This window comes from Lampetra planeri, chromosome 40 (genome assembly GCF_965212315.1).
Source record: "Lampetra planeri chromosome 40, kcLamPlan1.2.h2, whole genome shotgun sequence".
NCBI lineage: Eukaryota > Metazoa > Chordata > Hyperoartia > Petromyzontiformes > Petromyzontidae > Lampetra > Lampetra planeri.
Window position 1 is genome coordinate 4,526,871 of NC_136146.1, and position 17,742 is coordinate 4,544,612.

Genomic DNA, 17,742 nt, shown 5'->3' on the forward strand with positions numbered 1-17,742 from the left:
TCGAACCCGACCCTGACGCCTGCTGCTGTATATTTGCAGTTTGCGGCGTGTCTCTCCCCGTGGTCCCGTGGATTTTTCTCCGGGTCCTCCTGGTTTTTCCCTCCACATTTATGGACATGAATTTCAAGTATTTGGCTGGTATAAATTTCCACATAATGATAATGAGCTATCATTTGTGATAGACAGGTCACTTAAAAAAAAGCTACATAGCTCAGTGGGGCCTTACCTGGTAAAATAAAATAGCCAAAACAAAAAATAGTTGACGATGTTACCGGCTCCCACCTTCCGATATTTAAACCAGTTCTTTGTTTATCGTGTGTGAGCAAACCTGGAATGCCAGCTTATTGATAGAGCACTCGGAATGTTGTGAATTCTAATTCTACCCCCGCCCCTCCAGAATCGTCTCGGCCCATTAACATTATTCCTCCCGAGGTCGATCAAATGTGCACCGCTTTGTTGTAAGTCAACAGCAGTTGCCCTGGGCAGGGACTGGTCCCACCAGCATAGATATGTTGAGTGTCCACTGCTTAATTAGGGCCGTGGCCAGAGATAAGTGGCCACCACGCGCGCCCATTTGAGCGCCGAGACGGGCTGTTATTAGTGCGCGACTCTATACGCTTTGTGGCGCCGCGTCAATATATCGACGTGCGTCGTATCAATTTAACGCCGCGAGTGTTTATCACGGCACCGCTGTGTCGTGTGTCGTCGGCGTCGCAATGTGGTCTACGCGATTGTCTTCGTGGGGAGCGGCGGCGCAGCGGTCGTCGTGCCGCGCCACGACAAACCCGCCGACCCGAGCTCGCAGCCAACAACGGCAGCAACGGCTATCCAAACCCGGTCCTGGGCACCCCCCCCCCCCCCCCCACAAGGTCGACTCATCCTTAAAAATTGGTATCTTGTGCGTTTGTGTAAACAACGGCGATGGGAGGGGAGAGACGAAGGTGGCCGGGGCGTGGTGCTGGCCACCCGCCTACTCGTGTGCCGTGCCGGCCTTCACAGGAGCTCGCTAACAACAGCACTTGGCCCGGGCGGTCTGTTGTAAGGCTATACGGGGGACCTTTGTCTCGTCGTGTTTGAGGATTGTCTCTTGTTGCACGGCACTGTTGAGCGGGAGCCCGGCGTGCTGTAGCGGTCGGCACGCTGCGCTTGCAAACCGGAGGTGGCCAGGTCGATTCAATCTCCTGCCTCTGCAGCTGAAACGATGGCCAGTTTGCTTAATCCCCGCCCCCAACGCCTCTGCCCACTTAGCGGCACAAGGTAAATGGGTACACCAGCTAGTCGATGGGCGGGTAGCATGTGGTGAGATAAAGTGTGGGTACTGCCGCCTCTTCCAGCATGAAAGAGAGTCGGCCAAACCATCCTGTAGCGAGGAGCTCTGCTAGACTTCTCTCTCTCTCATGGATGCCCTTCCGCCAGCAAGTGTGCAGAATTCACATTTCAGATCTCCAAGCAAATAGCAGGGCTGCACTTTACGTTTTTCCGTTGAGCAATGACCACTGATTCGCCCACTGCGCTCGGGATTGGCAATGGAAACTCACCTTGATGTACCAATTAAATCGGGGCTGCCCAACCGAAACGAAGGCACACGGCACGCACGATAACTGAACCCCCCCCCCCTGCCAGTTTAACGTATATAAAGAAATAAAAGTGCACGTGTGGTTAGTACGGCGTGTGGAGAGAAATGTTATCTGGAAAGGCCACGTGGACATAGTGGCAGACAGGTCAATGAGCTTTCAATTCTAGCTGTCATTCCCCTGCCTGCCTTCTTGCACACCAGCTGAGCTTCTTGCTTCTTTAATTTTTTTTATTTTCATAATCCCGTTCCCTGTGGACGCAGTCTTATTTTGTGAAATAATTGAAGCCAGGTTTCGTCTCCTAATGCCTTTTAATTATCCTCCCTCCGATTTGCAAATGGTAACCACAAGCAGAGTGGATTATGGAAATGGTTTTGTTGAATATTCGATGCGTGTCAACATCACGCCGGGTTGAATGACAGAGGGATTTGGAGATGTGACCCACGTGGCTCTGCAGTTGTCGTTAAGAGTGCACTGCGGAGACAAAGGTGCTGGCCACGCCAACCCCTCGTCATGCAACGTTCCGGCCTCGATAGACGTTTGTGATGGGAATACCGCGATTGCAAATTGTGAGTCGAGCCCATCGTCATTATCATCATCGTCGTCGTCTCTCCAGGGGTTTATAAAATGAGCACCACTTTGGGAGCAGCCGTTGTGGAATGGGGTGAAGATCTCCTGCCACAGGACTGTGGAAATGTTGCCACGGGCCGCAGGGGCTCCATTGGTGATGGACATCACTTGAGACTCATTTGAGAATGGAGGTGTTTTTGATGTGCCTGAACGTTCATACAGAATATAATTTACTGGTCACTGATATGTGATGGCCGATGTAGTATTAACGAACCGTCTGGAATACGCCCCATCTAATCCCTGCCTTGCAAGCTAAGCGGAGTTGCGCAATTGCTGGACGATGGCCTCTTGACACCGGGTCGGTCTCGGCGGTTGTTCGGCCATACTTCACCTGGCTGGTCAACGTGGGTTGATGAAGGGGAGCCAATGTCGGTGCAGATATTACTTCGCCACTGCTGATAGCCATGACCAGGAGTCAAACTCAGGTTACAGAGTTCATGGCGTAATGCGCGAACCATTGCCCCCCCCCCCCCCACCTATTGAGATTTAACAATTACAAATCTGGTGTGAGCTTCTAATAGGTTGACTCGGCATAAACAAAATCAAGTCCCTGGTGCAGTGTGTAAATATGGGAAACGGGGCGGCAATGGCAGTCTTGCATGGTTCCCGGCCATACCAACCTGTTTTGTGTGTCTTGCCAACGTCAGTAGGTGCTCGCTAACAGCTCTCCGTTTACAAGCCTACACTTGGGGTGGAGGGGGGGTGGTGGGGAGGGGTAGCGAGTCTGTGTGTGTGTGCGTGTACCTTTAAAGCAAGTCTGCGCACGTGCCCGGCGGGTTTACGCGGTTGCCCGCGTGTCGCACCACGCTGCGTGTCTGGGCACGGCGATCCGGGCATTTATCAGGAAGATTGGAAAAGATTGGAGAGAAAAGAAAAAAACGGCTCTCATTTAAATACATCGCCCACGATGGGGAGGAAAGGATGTGCGGGCACGGTAACGACGATGACCCGCAAGTCGTCCTCCCGAGATGTCGGCCGTGGCGCGTCACGCTCGGCGCTTGAGCACTCGCTCACGACCCTCGACTTAACGGTGGCTGTGTTCGCGAGTCGGAAGCGTTGTCTTCTCGATCGAAGCGAGCGAGCCTGGGGTTGACGCTCCTCCCCGTTGGCGGTGCCGAAGCCGGCGGTGGGAATGTCGCTGCGCCGTGCCGCCAAGGTCCGCCGGGCTGTGTTGGATGCCCCACCGGCACGGTTCGTTGGAGTCTCCGTTGGGAATTGATCCTTTGTCTCTGGGGGTTTTATCGACCTCATTCAAAACTACTGCCTCATTATAATACTTTAATAATGGATGATGCCTTTTTGTGGGGACACCCTGTACATCTAAAAACACACACACAAATCCCCCAGCGATATAGCTACATAATCCCGTCGTGTGCGAGCGGTCCCAATTTCCAACGGAGCCCTCTCGGAGACCCGAGGGCTTATCTCTTGCCAGGGTTTGATGAGCTGTGGGTTTGGTTTGTCATTGAAACCACCGCACATTGACGCAGTATTGGAGGGTGCTGCCCTGGAAACCGCTTTGCTCACGCGCCTGCTGGCGGAAGGGCCTTCACTAGAGGGAGCGCTAGAGAGCCCCTCTCGAGGGTATTTTTGGCCTACTCTTCCACGACGGTCAGATGCACTGCAAGAGGCGTCTGACCGCATACGAGCTGCCAATTAGCAGGGCTGGCTACGTACGGTGCGAAAGAAGTTCAAGTTCAACCTGCCCATTGACTAACTGTGGTCTACTCATGTATTCTGTTGGCGGTATAGTATGACCGGTGCTAGAGATGACATTGCAAACATCAGCAAAACCTACATCTATGAATTAACCTACCCTATGTTTAAGTCCGGTCAGCCTGTTGGCTTTCCAGACGACAACATTCAGCGGCATTTGTTTCTGAAAATAAACTCCGGAGCTGTTTCGGCCTTCTGGGCCTCATCAGCAGCCTCAGGCTCGTTAATCAAATACTGATGGATCACCGTTCTACTATTGGCGACAGCGTTCCATATACAATCTAAAATATGTAACCCCCGTTCAGCGCCACAAGTAACAACGCGTGAGATTCTAGGGTTGGCGATATATCAAATTAAATTGTGGAGGTCTTGGTTGATGAGTAAGGTGGCTGTCGTTGGCAAGAGAACGCGGAGACCCCTTGCAGTTTGCACACCTGTCAACCCCTTATCAGTGCCCTACCTTGTTACAGACCAATTCAGACCTTATTGGTCACCACGTGCCCTTATACATCTCAACACAAGGGAGAAACACAAACAAATAGACAAAAAAATGCTTTTGCCCGTATTGGAACGGCTGTACGCCGTATGGACCTCAAAACTAAATTTCCCCGTACATAAATACAAGCTGAACCGAACGAGTTGACGGGACTGAGTTTGTGCCGTGTCTCTGCGTTGGGTTCTGCGGCAGAATGTTCGGCAGGAAAGGGAGCCGACGGATCGGTGTCGGATTTCCGTGTTCCGGTTTATTGACGCCGGTCCGCGTCACTTTCATTGTCCCATCGTTCACTCGCCCCTCGTACGCGCGCTACGGGGACACTCCCTGGCATACGCAAACTCTGCAGACGGAGCCAAAGGTCCCCTGTGTAGCAAATGCAAATTGCTGTGGGGCGCTTGTACTGTTGGTAAAAAGTACCAATCAAGGCCAGAAACGGTTCAGCTGCGATCTCTCCAGTGCCCATTGTTCACGCACCCTGCCACAGATATTCCTTGACGGCTGAGTCGACCCACGAGGTGTCCAGTACCGCTTACGGACGTTGCCATTGTTAGCTGTGGCTCGGAATCAAACTCGGGACGCCGGTTTCGTAGTACACGGACACACGGTGCGCTCACCACTCCCCATATCCCTGGCACACACACATACAGACGCACGCACACACACACAGATGCACACACACACACACAGACACACACACACAGACACACACACAACAACAACCGCCATTCGCCACTAAGTGGCGGTGACGTCACCACGACGCTTGTGCCAGGCCATGTGCACCTTGAGGCCACGTGAAGTGTCGAACGCCTGCTGGCAGGAGGTCACGGGGCAGACTCAGGAGCCACGGGTCAACTGACTGAGATGACCGAGATGACTGACTGATGCACCACCTGTGCCCCCTACTGTGCCAACTCACTGTGCTTTAGCCACCCGGCGCTCCGCTCGTTGTTGTGAGCGTCGCTCCTCCACCCTCCGTTTTTGTTGGAGGGCGACTGCCTCAAACTGCCCAGTAGCGTCCTTCACGAGCCTCCTCCACAGAGGCCGATCTTGACACCGCTGGTACCGGTCATCGGCAAGTCCACTCAGCTCCACGTCCTCCTGTACCACATCACTCCATCTCTTCTCTAGCCCGTGCCGCGCCCGTTTAGCCCCCTCGATCCGGCCGAACAAAAGCTGTTTAGGCATGCGGTGGCTGGGCATGTGGGCTAGATGACCCAGCCAACGCAGCCTTGCCTGTCGGAGGAGCTCACCGATGGGACTTTGCCCAGATCTTTCAAGGATTTGTGAGCTCCTCACAAATCCAGCCTGGTTAAACCCAGGATGGATCGTAGGCAGGCCAGCCTAAATGTTTCTAACCGGCGAAGATGCTCCATTAGGGGGGTCCACGTTTCGCTAGACACACACACATAGACACACACACGGTGCTCTCGCCACTCCCTAGTACCGCGCAGTGTTGCACGGGTACAAACACATCAGCTGCTGAATTGGGCATCACGTGCCTGCTGTTAGTCGGGAGACCTCGCACCAAACTCCACGGACTTGTTAGACCGGCCGTGAACACGGAGCCCACCTATAGCCCGAGGGGGGCGTCTAAAACAACCGAGGCAACTTGTCCATAGTATACAGGACGGCCCGATTGGTGATGATGACCATCATCACCACCACCATCACCACCATCAGAGAGGGCAAGCAAGCCACACAGACAGACAGACAAGCCAGACAAGCCAGGCAGACAGACAGCCAGACAGACAGACAGACAAGCCACACAGACAGACAGTCGGCTGGGGCCACGTCCCAGCATCGGTCCACGACTGTTGTCTAACTTCATAAATGACGAGCAAAACGCATTGTGACATGAAAAAAACTGCGTAAGCCATAAAAACCATAAAGTTTCAAACAACAACGTAACGAACCCGTCAGCAGTTCCTGAAGAAGTGCATCCTGGTCCTGTTGTCTGAGGTAGCCGTCAAAATAAATGTGAGCAAATTGTGACCAACTGATGACCGGCAGCATTGGTGCAGAGGCGGACAAGTTTAGAGCAGTTTTGTACTCGCCAATGTACGTCCTGACTACGTGTGTTTGTTTCTGTGTAAGCGAGTGTGTTCACCCACGTGTCTGTGTGTGTGTGTGTTCCAAGTCGGGAGTGGTGGTGCAGCGGTTAGCACACTGCGCTACGAACCCGGCGACCAGAGTTCGATTCCCGCTCACGGCGAAAACCGGTGACGATTATCTGAACTAGTCCTGGGCTTCCCTTAGGTCGACTCAGCCTCAAATGAGTATCTGGTGCGGTGTGTAAACATCGCCACTGGGGAGACAAAGGCGGCTGGGCATAGCCCTGGCCACCCACCCCCTCATTTGCTGACAGCACTTGCCCCAACAGTCTGTTAAGGCTATACGGGAGATCTTTGTTTATTGTGTATTCCTGTGTCCACGTGTCTGTCTGTGTGTTCACGCGTCCACGTGTCTGTGTTCACGTGCCCACGTGTTTGTGTGTTCACGTGCCCACGTGTTTGTGTGTTCACGCGCCCACGTGTCTGTGTGTTCACGCGCCCACGTGTCTGTGTTCCACATTCTTGATCTCCGTGCCCTTGGCCACTTCTCACGAAGTCTCTTGTTGCCATAGGCATCCTTCCGTGGAAAATTTAAAATTCATACACCGCTGCCCGCGGGGGGAAATGGCGCTCCGTCTATTAGCCCGCCCTGAATAATGAGACCTGTCCAGAAACTGATTAGTGTGGACGCATGTGGCTCACGCTTAGGGGACAGTGTGCATTAACCCGTTCCGTCTTAACCGAAAGTAACAACCCCAGTAATTATAACTGAGAGCCGGAATGTCTCCCCGCTTAAACGAGCAATGGGGCACTGTGACTTTGCTATTATGACCTGCCATGTTCTATCCGCTGCTGCTGTCGCCATTGCTCATAGTCCCGCGATGCATCAATCTATACAGCACCTGCACGTGAACCGATTTCACCGCTCCGTCTATCCCCTCCACGTGAACTGATTTCACCGCTCCGTCTATCCCCTCCACGTGAACTGATTTCACCGCTCTGTCTATCACCTCCACGTGAACTGATTTCACCGCTCCGTCTATCCCCTCCACGTGAACTGATTTCACCGCTCCGTCTATCACCTCCACATGAACCGATTTCACGGCTCCATCTCCTTTCGGGAACGTTTGTTCCTTAAGCCTCATGATGTGTCCTGCCCAAGCTTCACTTAAGCTTTCATTGTGTGATTTCTATAACTTTGAACAGCACCAAAGGCCAGATTTATTTAAAGGCATTTCCCACCGGGGGAGGCGGTCTCGTCGGAGAGGTTGGCCACGTCTCTCTTCCACGTTAATCATTCATCCACCGTGGAAGGACGAGAGGCTTTCAACCACAGTACAGCCCAACCAAACCGTGAGAAGATACTAACAGTCCACCACACAGCCTCGCAGTCTGTAACTCCTGCCGGGCATGGTGTACGTATGCCCATCCAAGAGCTGCACAGCCTCAGCTCTGCTCAGCTTGCAAGATGTGACATCGGTCAAAATCGGAGGTTACAATACAATGGTGGGCAGCAGAAGGCAGTGCAGCAAAATCGATAGTTGTGCTGCTCTTCTATGCTCCCCTGTCCTGCGCTCGCCACGTTCACCATCCCGAACTGACCAGCGATGTGAGGTATGGTTAAATGACTCCCCGTTATTCGTACAGCACGGTGGACCCCCTCATCCAGCAGATCGATGATAGGGCTGTACGGGCAAACGCCTGGCTGAGTTTCACGGTTCGTTCTCGGTTCCTGCCTTCGATAGTCGAAAGGTTCTCTGTTTGCTGCGGGCGAAAAATGTTACGCCAGATTAAACCCGTGCACGTGATGGAATAATGTGTAAACATCCATACAAAGAGGTGAGTAGCCCACTTTGTGCATTTATTTGTTCTGGTATTTTTGTTCTTTTGACCCGAAGGTTTTGCCCGATTTGTGCTATCGGCGTCGCGTCACGAGACCACGAAATTCACTCGCATCTCTGGAAAGCGGATATCACAGAGCTACCGCCGAGATCTCTTCAAATGACCTCTGGTCTACACAGAGTAGAGGGCAGAGCTTTCCCACCCAGCCAGCCTGCCGTCGAGTGTAGCGTTCATTGCATGACATTCAAGCGGACGTTTGTAACACCCGGGAGATTGGAGTGCAAAACCAATTTACGACGTTGGAATTATTTTTTGGTGACTGGGCTGTGACACCTCAACTCGCTGCACACGAGATACCAGTTGCATCACATTCGGCTGCCTGGATTCGAACCCTGGATTTCAGCAGTTGCTGACTGAACTCTCTGAACTCCTTGAGAATGCCGGACGCACCCCGCTCGACAACCTACTTGCTCCACTACCGCCGCCTGGAGCAGGAAATTCTGCCGGCAAAACCAAACCGCCGCCCACGCTTCTATGGCCGTCGGGTCGCGGTTCTGTGGCCGTCACGGTTGGCAAATAAAGCGGGGGGAATTAAATTACATACGCCGGGCTCCGTACATCGTCTGGGGAGATGTGCAAATGTGCGCAGCGCTCTAAGCCAAGGTGCCTGCGAGCGCCAGAGCCCACACTGTGGCGTCTAGCGCTGGGAATCCGGGGTGGCGTCGCATCGCACCGGTTAGATTAGTCGGCTAGCGGACGGAAATTCTCGAGTCTTTTTATGTTCAATGTTCGCCTCTGGTCAAAGTCCTCGCTGTTTGTTGCGTTAACCATGGACTGTTCCCTGCCATTGGAATGTGGAATTTCCACACCTAGCTTAAGACCCACAATAGAGATGATAGCAGCTCCATGTTTGGTTGAAATGGGAGACTTTTATGCATCCTCATGATCCTAAAATATCACAGCTCGCGAGAATGTATCCCGATGCTGTGACTGGGCGTCACGTCGTGAGACGGTGTCCCAAGGAACTCTCACGGGGCAGTGCAGCCACAGCCCTTTGTATTTAGAGGACGGCCCGTGGAAGTGGATATTACAGAGCTACATTTGAAATCCCATTCAGGTGCCCTCTGTTCCAGACAGCAGAGGGCAGTACTTACCCACTCACCCTGCCACTCAGAGAAGTGTTCTGGGTCATGGCAATGTTCTGGGTCAACCGTAAAATTTGAATTCAGCCAAATTGAGTTCAGAATTGTAATGAGACTATCGACTGAAGACGCCTGTATTCAAACTCAGGGTCTCAGCGTCGCCAGCTCGGTGCTCTTGACCTCTGAAAACATCCGACCACCTCCAGAGATCGTGAGACGACAGTGGACATTGTAACAGTGCTCTTGCTCATTTAAATCCAGGCAATGGTATTAATAATCGTTTAATTGAATATCATGTTAATCGTATATTCTTGGTTCTTTTGGTGAAGTCACGTAGATAGAAAACAAAAAATAATCCATTTCAAATAATAAAAGCAACAAAAAACCCACAATACATTTCAAAAAATATATAACTAAATAAACATTTTATTATTTTTTTCTTTAAAAAAAATTTGACAATAATAAAAGCAAAAACCCACAACGTTTCAATCACAACATAAGCGGTCTTCATTGCATCTCAAAATACTCTCCACCTATTCTATTTTACATGAAAGAAAAACCCCCCACAGATGGAACTCCCAAACAACTTAAGTGCAGAAATTGACAAAATGACGTGCCCCCCCCCCCAAAACGATAACCTTTCTCAATTCGAGAAACACGTTTACACATCGATTACAACTTTTTTTTTTACCAGTGTCGTTTGTTGCTGACGCTTGATGTTTTCAGCCTTTGGGCCTGTTTCTCAGCAACTGTGTTCTTGTAAATAAAATAACTGCACCTGACGGAGAAAACTAAAATCATCGTATTAAAATTTGATTCCACTTTTTGGTTCCTGAACTCAAGCTCTGAGTCTTCAATGGTCCGGCTCGATTGACTTGTGTAATGACGACTTGACGCAACTTCTCTTGCGATGGCACTTTATTGAAGACGCGTTCACTTGACATCCGGCGGAGACCCACACCGCAACGGCCCCGAGTCTCCCGTGCATCCCCCCCTTACATACGGACACGAGGACACGCCCCCCTTCTCCATCATTCTCGCTGACTCTGGATGCTCGCTCCACCGGCAGTCTCCACCGTTGCCTGACCACGCTCCCTTATCGATCATTCCCGTAGCCACCAGTCCCTTCTCACTCACAACTGATACCCCTGTCATTACCTCCCGTAGCCACCAGTCCCTTCACACTCACAACTGATACCCCTGCCATTACCTCCCGTAGCCACCAGTCCCTTCTCACTCACAACTGATACCCCTGTCATTACCTCCCGTAGCCACCAGTCCCTTCACACTCACAACTGACTCCCCTGTCATTACCTCCCGTAGCCACCAGTCCCTTCACACTCACAACTGACTCCCCTGTCATTACCTCCCGTAGCCACCAGTCCCTTCACACTCACAACTGACTCCCCTGTCATTACCTCCCGTAGCCACCAGTCCATTCACACACACAGCCGACTCCCCTGTCATTACCTCCCGTAGCCACCAGTCCCATCACACTCACAACTGACTCCCCTGCCATTACCTCCCGTAGCCACCAGTCCCTTCACACTCACAACTGACTCCCCTGTCATTACCTCCCGTAGCCACCAGTCCCTTCACACTCACAACTGACTCCCCTGCCATTACCTCCCGTAGCCACCAGTCCCTTCACACACACAGCTGACTCCCCTGTCATTACCTCCCGTAGCCACCGGTCCCTTCACACTCACAACTGACTCCCCTGCCATTACCTCCCGTAGCCACCAGTCCCTTCACACACACAGCTGACTCCCCTGTCATTACCTCCCGTAGCCACCAGTCCCTTCACACTCACAACTGACTCCCCTGTCATTACCTCCCGTAGCCACCAGTCCCTTCACACACACAGCTGACTCCCCTGTCATTACCTCCCGTAGCCACCAGTCCCTTCTCACTCACAACTGATACCCCTGTCATTACCTCCCGTAGCCACCAGTCCCTTCACACACACAACTGACTCCCCTGCCATTACCTCCCGTAGCCACCAGTCCCTTCTCACTCACAACTGACTCCCCTGCCATTACCTCCCGTAGCCACCAGTCCCTTCACACTCACAACTGACTCCCCTGTCATTACCTCCCGTAGCCACCAGTCCCTTCACACTCACAACTGACTCCCCTGTCATTACCTCCCGTAGCCACCAGTCCCTTCACACTCACAACTGACTCCCCTGTCATTACCTCCCGTAGCCACCAGTCCATTCACACACACAGCCGACTCCCCTGTCATTACCTCCCGTAGCCACCAGTCCCATCACACTCACAACTGACTCCCCTGCCATTACCTCCCGTAGCCACCAGTCCCTTCACACTCACAACTGACTCCCCTGTCATTACCTCCCGTAGCCACCAGTCCCTTCACACTCACAACTGACTCCCCTGTCATTACCTCCCGTAGCCACCAGTCCATTCACACACACAGCCGACTCCCCTGTCATTACCTCCCGTAGCCACCAGTCCCATCACACTCACAACTGACTCCCCTGCCATTACCTCCCGTAGCCACCAGTCCCTTCACACTCACAACTGACTCCCCTGCCATTACCTCCCGTAGCCACCAGTCCCTTCACACACACAGCTGACTCCCCTGTCATTACCTCCCGTAGCCACCAGTCCCTTCACACTCACAACTGACTCCCCTGTCATTACCTCCCGTAGCCACCAGTCCCTTCACACACACAGCTGACTCCCCTGTCATTACCTCCCGTAGCCACCAGTCCCTTCACACACACAGCTGACTCCCCTGTCATTACCTCCCGTAGCCACCAGTCCCTTCACACACACAACTGACTCCCCTGCCATTACCTCCCGTAGCCACCAGTCCCTTCACACTCACAACTGACTCCCCTGCCATTACCTCCCGTAGCCACCAGTCCCTTCACACACACAGCTGACTCCCCTGTCATTACCTCCCGTAGCCACCAGTCCCTTCACACACACAGCTGACTCCCCTGTCATTACCTCCCGTAGCCACCGGTCCCTTCACACCGCATGCAGGCTCTATTGTCATTACGCTTGTAAGCTGCAGGGCCAGCATGGGCTGCTGACCCGCCCATGACTGGACACCTGTGAAGAAGAGCTTTATAGCTCAGCTGATTCCTCCTGCAGTCGAAATCGAGATTCTGATTCTGATTACTCGGTTCCTCAGGCCTCCGTCTGACGGGGCCGTGCGACGGTAACCGTGCCGCGGCGATCGCATCGCCGATGTCTGCCGGGGGAGTGCCGGCACGACGGGGAGAATGAGGATCGTGGCGAGGATGGCTACGGAAAGAAGAGTCTTTGGGATGTTTCCTTTTCATTTATTTCTCCGCTCTTAACCTCTGCTGCAAGAGAGTGCACGCTGTCGGCTCCTGGCCGTGATTTGGGAGACGACCTATTAATTACGTCTGCCGGGAAGATCAATGTGAGTAATTGAAGCCCCCTAACGTGTAGCATTGCAATCTGGCACGGGGATCTCTCGTTAAGTACGGGCCGCACATTAAAGGTGGGGGTATTTTTTTCCGCTTTCAAACATCTCAGCTCTGAGTGGAGTGTGCGCGTGCGTGGGTAGCGGTAGTGTAGCGGTTAGCGCGCTGCGCTACGAACCTGGCGACCCGGGTTCGATTCCCGCTCACGGCGAACACCAGTGACGATTATCTGAACCGGCCCTGGGCCTCCCCTAGGTCGACTCGGCCTCAAATGAGTACCTGATGCAATGTGTAAACATCGCCACTCGGGAGATAAAGGCGACCGGGCGTGGTGTTGGCCACCCACCCCCCCTGGTGTGCCGTGCCGGCCTTTATAGGTGCTCACTAACAGCACTTGCCCCTACAGTCTGTTAAGGCTATACGGGGGATCTTTGTCTTTTGTGCGTGCGTTTGTGCCTTTGGTGAGTGGTGGGGAGCGGTGAGTGCGCTGCCCTACGAACCAAACCAGTGATGATTATCTGTACCCAGGCCTAGGCCTCCCCTAGGTCAACTCGGCCTCAAAAGGGGCACTTGGTGCAGTATGTAAACATCGCCACTGGGGAGACAAAGACGGTTGGGTGTGGTGCTGGCCACCTACCCCCTCGTGTGCCATGCCGGCCTTCATAGGTGCTCGCTAACAGCACTTACCCTAACAATCTGTTAAGGCTATACCGGGGATCTTTGTCTTTGCCATTGGTGAGTGGTGGCGCTATGGTTAGCGAACTGCGTTGCGAATCCAGCCACCCGAGTTCGATTCCCGCTCACAACCAATAACTGGTGCAACTTTTAGCCGGTTTAGAGCCTCTCCTAGGTCGACTCGGCCTTAAACGAGTATCTGTGTGCGGTGTGTAAGCAACAGCAGTGGGAGGGGAGAGACAAAGGCGGCCGGGCGTGCTACTGGCTACCCACCCCCGTCGTCTGCCGTGCCAGCCTTCATCGGAGCTCGCTTGCCCTAACAGCACTTGCCCTAACAGTATGTTGCAGGCTATACGGGGGATCTTTGTATTCGTTTGTTCTACCGTTTAGAATTAAAGTGCAGGGATGCTCCTGTCGTCTTGGCACGGTGGTGCAATGTACCCCCCTGCCCGTGTCTCGTGTGGTGGAGTCAAGTGTGGGGACTCCCACCTCGTCCACGACGTCTCCGTCGCGGTTCAAGTCCAGTTTTCAGCCGCCCGTAGTTTAACCGGGATTCTCTTAGCGTAGCGAAGTTGACAGGTTCAGTACCATTTGCTAAATCGCTTGAGCATGCAAAAAAATAAAACAAAAATCCACTAATTTGCTTTTCTGAGCCGTCCGTCTCCGAATGCTAGAAAGTCGAATTCATTCACCGCTCGTCTGGGAGCGTCACTGCGAGTGCGTCATCGGACTCCGACTCCACTCGCCAAATCCGTGGCGTTATCCTCCCGGGCCATGTGGCGGAGTGTTTTTTTGTTTTGTTGTTATATCACTTGAATTGCTAATGCAGACTACATTAGGGGGGAAATGAGCACCCCCGCTAAAATCCATCCTGGCCGGTGTCGGTTACATAACTTTTCAGCTATTACTATGCAAGTTGACGAAGGCTTGAAACGCACAAAGTCAAAGATCCCCCGTAGAGCCATCACCAGTGCTTCTTTATCTTTACTGCAGCCTTGCACCCCTTTGGTTCTCAAATCGTAAATCTTTTTTACACTTAATAAACACACGGTTTGGTTAAACAAAGCAGTTGCACTTACGTGCCCGTGCTTAATTTGTGTTTTCGATGATTTACCTTCGACAAAAATCTGGCCGTGTCTTGCACCCCCAGAAAGGGCATCTCACACCTCCCAAAAGATGCGTGATGCACCCCAGATTAAGAACCACTGACCGAAACAGACAATTGTGGCAATTGCTGTTCACGAGCACATATGAAGGTGCTCTCTTACTCAGATGCGCAGCGCAGTGCGCTAACCACTGCGCCACCACTCGCCAATGGCAAAGACAAAGATCCCCCGTATAGACTTAACAGACAGTTGAGGCAAGTGCTGTTGGCGAGTACCTATGAAGGCCGGCACGACACACAAAGGGAAGGGCGGCCAGCACCACACCCAGCCACCTTGATGTTTACTACACACCGCACCAGGTACTCATCTGAGGCTGGGTCAAGGCTTAGGAGCGGTAGAGATAACCGTCACTGGCGTTGGCCGTGAGCGAGAATTGTATTGGGGTCGGCGGGTTCATAGGGCCACGCGCTTAATCGCTACACTACCGCGCCCGACTTGAAATGCATGCTCACTGATGCACGCGTACGCGCATTCTGATACGCGCCATTCTGACACACGTCACGAACGACGTGCAGTATAAATTTCGATTTAAAGCTTTCGTGACTGCAGGGATTCATCTTCTTGGTTCTTTCGGTAAAGTTACGTAGAAGGGAAATAATAAAATAATAAAACAATAAACAATTCTCACGACGTTTCGGCCACCACGCAAGCAGCCGTCCTCAGATGAAGAACAGGGCTGTCAGACGCTGTCTTTCCGACAGCCCTGTTCTTCACCTGAGGACGGCTGCTTGCGCTGTGGCCGAAACGTCGTGAGAATTGTATTATTTTATTATGTTTTATATTTATTATTTTATTATTTCCCTTCTACGTGACTTTACCAAAAGAACCAAGAAGACGTGCAGTATGTACACGCGCACAAAACACGAGTGTGTGTCGTTTGCGCCCCAAAGGCTGTCCGTACGTATTGTATGTACGTTGAACTTCTTTCGCACGCATCGTATGTCGCGAACCGCGGCCAATCGGAGGTTGCGGGGGAAGGACAACAAAGGCGAGTGTTGTTGGCAAGCACCCATTCAGGCCGCCACTCGGCCTCGTTGCCTCTGTGTTCCAGAGTCGAGGGTCGCTCGCTTGCAGCGAGAAAACGAATTGAAGGTTGAACAACGCAGAAATATGCCTGACGCCACGCGTTGTCTTTCGAGTGCTGTTAGCGAGTGACCTATTAAGGCTGACGTGTTACACAAGGGGGTGGTGTGGCCACGACCACGCCCGGCCGCCTTTGTCCCCTCAGGGCTCCAGTTCACACAATGCAGCAGGCACTCGTTCGAGGCCGAGTTGACCCAGGGGAGGCCCAGCACCAGTTCAGATATTTGCCACAGACGTTGACTGTTAGAGGGAATCGAACTCGGGTCTCTTGGCTCGTAGCGGAATGGTGAAATTGGCAGAATCGTCGAAACGTCCAATCAATAAAGAGGAGGGCCTGTGGAATTGACGCTGGTGTAATAATCCTTCTTGAGACGGCTTCGGAATCAGTCCTTTTTATTTCCACTTCCACAAATACACTTTACTCACACACTCTCCGTTGCTGGCAGACAACGGAGAGAGGGCAGACTTCACACCAAGTCCCCACCGCGCACGTGGCACCCAGAGCCCCCGTCCGCGCGTGACTCCTGCTCTTGTCGTTCCCAAGTCTGCTCTCGATCGCTCTCTCTCTCTCTCTTAATCCCTTCGTCACGTGGTACCCCCCAGCCAATCATCCATAGACAGCGTTGACCGTTCTCGATGGTTCCCTGTCAATCCCGGGACCACGCCTCTGATCCGGCTCCCCATTAGCTGGGGCCCCGAATGGCCAGGCCAATCACCCCTGCTGACATGCCGAGATCACGCCGAGGCCATGCTCCCTGGCTCATCCCTTATTGGCTACAAAGCAGGACCGGCAAGCCAATCCCCACGTGAACCCTCTATGGCTGTTATTACACTGGTATTGAGTCTTGATTCCAACCAGCCACACTTTTCTATGGTGATTCCACGACGCAGACTGGGCCCCATCGCTCCTCCCTTCTCGCCTGAATGACACCACGCTGCAATCGGGATAGGAATCGGTCCGATTCTGTGGGCTAGCCATCGGCAATGAATTTCATTGGTGATGCTGCATTGGCCTGAATCATCACCATGTTGTATGTGTGTTGAACTTCTTTCGCATCGTACATAGACACTCGTGCTAATCGGAGGTGGCTGGATGCAACCAACTATAAACGAATCGCAATAAAAACAAAATTACTTGCTTTTATTTATCCACTTTTCATGATGTCTCAACTCGCCCAACCTCTGCTGAGCCGGGTTCGCGATAGAATCTCAATAGAATCTCATTTATTCTCTTGCACAAATTTTCCCACGTGGCAGAATCCTTGCCCGAGTCTCCGGGCAACGGATTCGATATTTTAACACGGGAGTCGCCCCTTAGAGAGAAGGGCCGTGGTTCCTGCATGGAAAATGCGTCTAGATATTAGATATTATCTACAAGTTAATAGCTCGGTGGGCCTTACCTGAATATTTTTTAAGTGATTGATTTTTCCTTTCCTCTGCTTTGCATTCGTGTCCCGTTTAATGCATCGTTTGTTGTAACGTTCTGACCTACCGCGGCTGGACATCTGTGAAAAAGAGCTCATTGCATTCCTCCAGTATAAATATTCTGGTTCTGAATGATCCAAGGGGGTCGTATGGTGGGAATAAATTTCGAATGACCTGCAGGCATCGGCCAGGTCTCGTACACACACACAACAACCATTCTATTCCGTCTCCTTGGGGCAAAAACCGTATCACCGCAGCACCATATTGCGTCTGGTGTCATTGTCGGCAGGGTGGACGGGGACGGGATTAGGTGGGCGGATTTGGGGTGAGAGGTCACGAACCGAATTCGCGAGGGGTCGCGCCGTAATTGGCTGTCGGCGAGAATTTTCGGCAGGCAGCCTCCTCCTCTCACGCTTGCTCTTTGCCCCCCCCACCCGCCTTGCCTGCCCTAGAACGTCTCTGCCACCAAACCTTCCAATTACATCCCCCCTTGCTCGCTCGCTCTCCCACTGCCCCCC

General features: G+C 52.6%; 1 protein-coding gene across 4 annotated transcripts in view; it reads left to right on the forward strand.

The window, feature by feature from the left end:
• SLC2A13 (solute carrier family 2 member 13) overlaps positions 1 to 17,742 on the forward strand; it is a 47,026-nt gene that overhangs the window by 3,558 nt on the left and 25,726 nt on the right. The gene's annotated exons all lie outside the window — the stretch shown is intronic.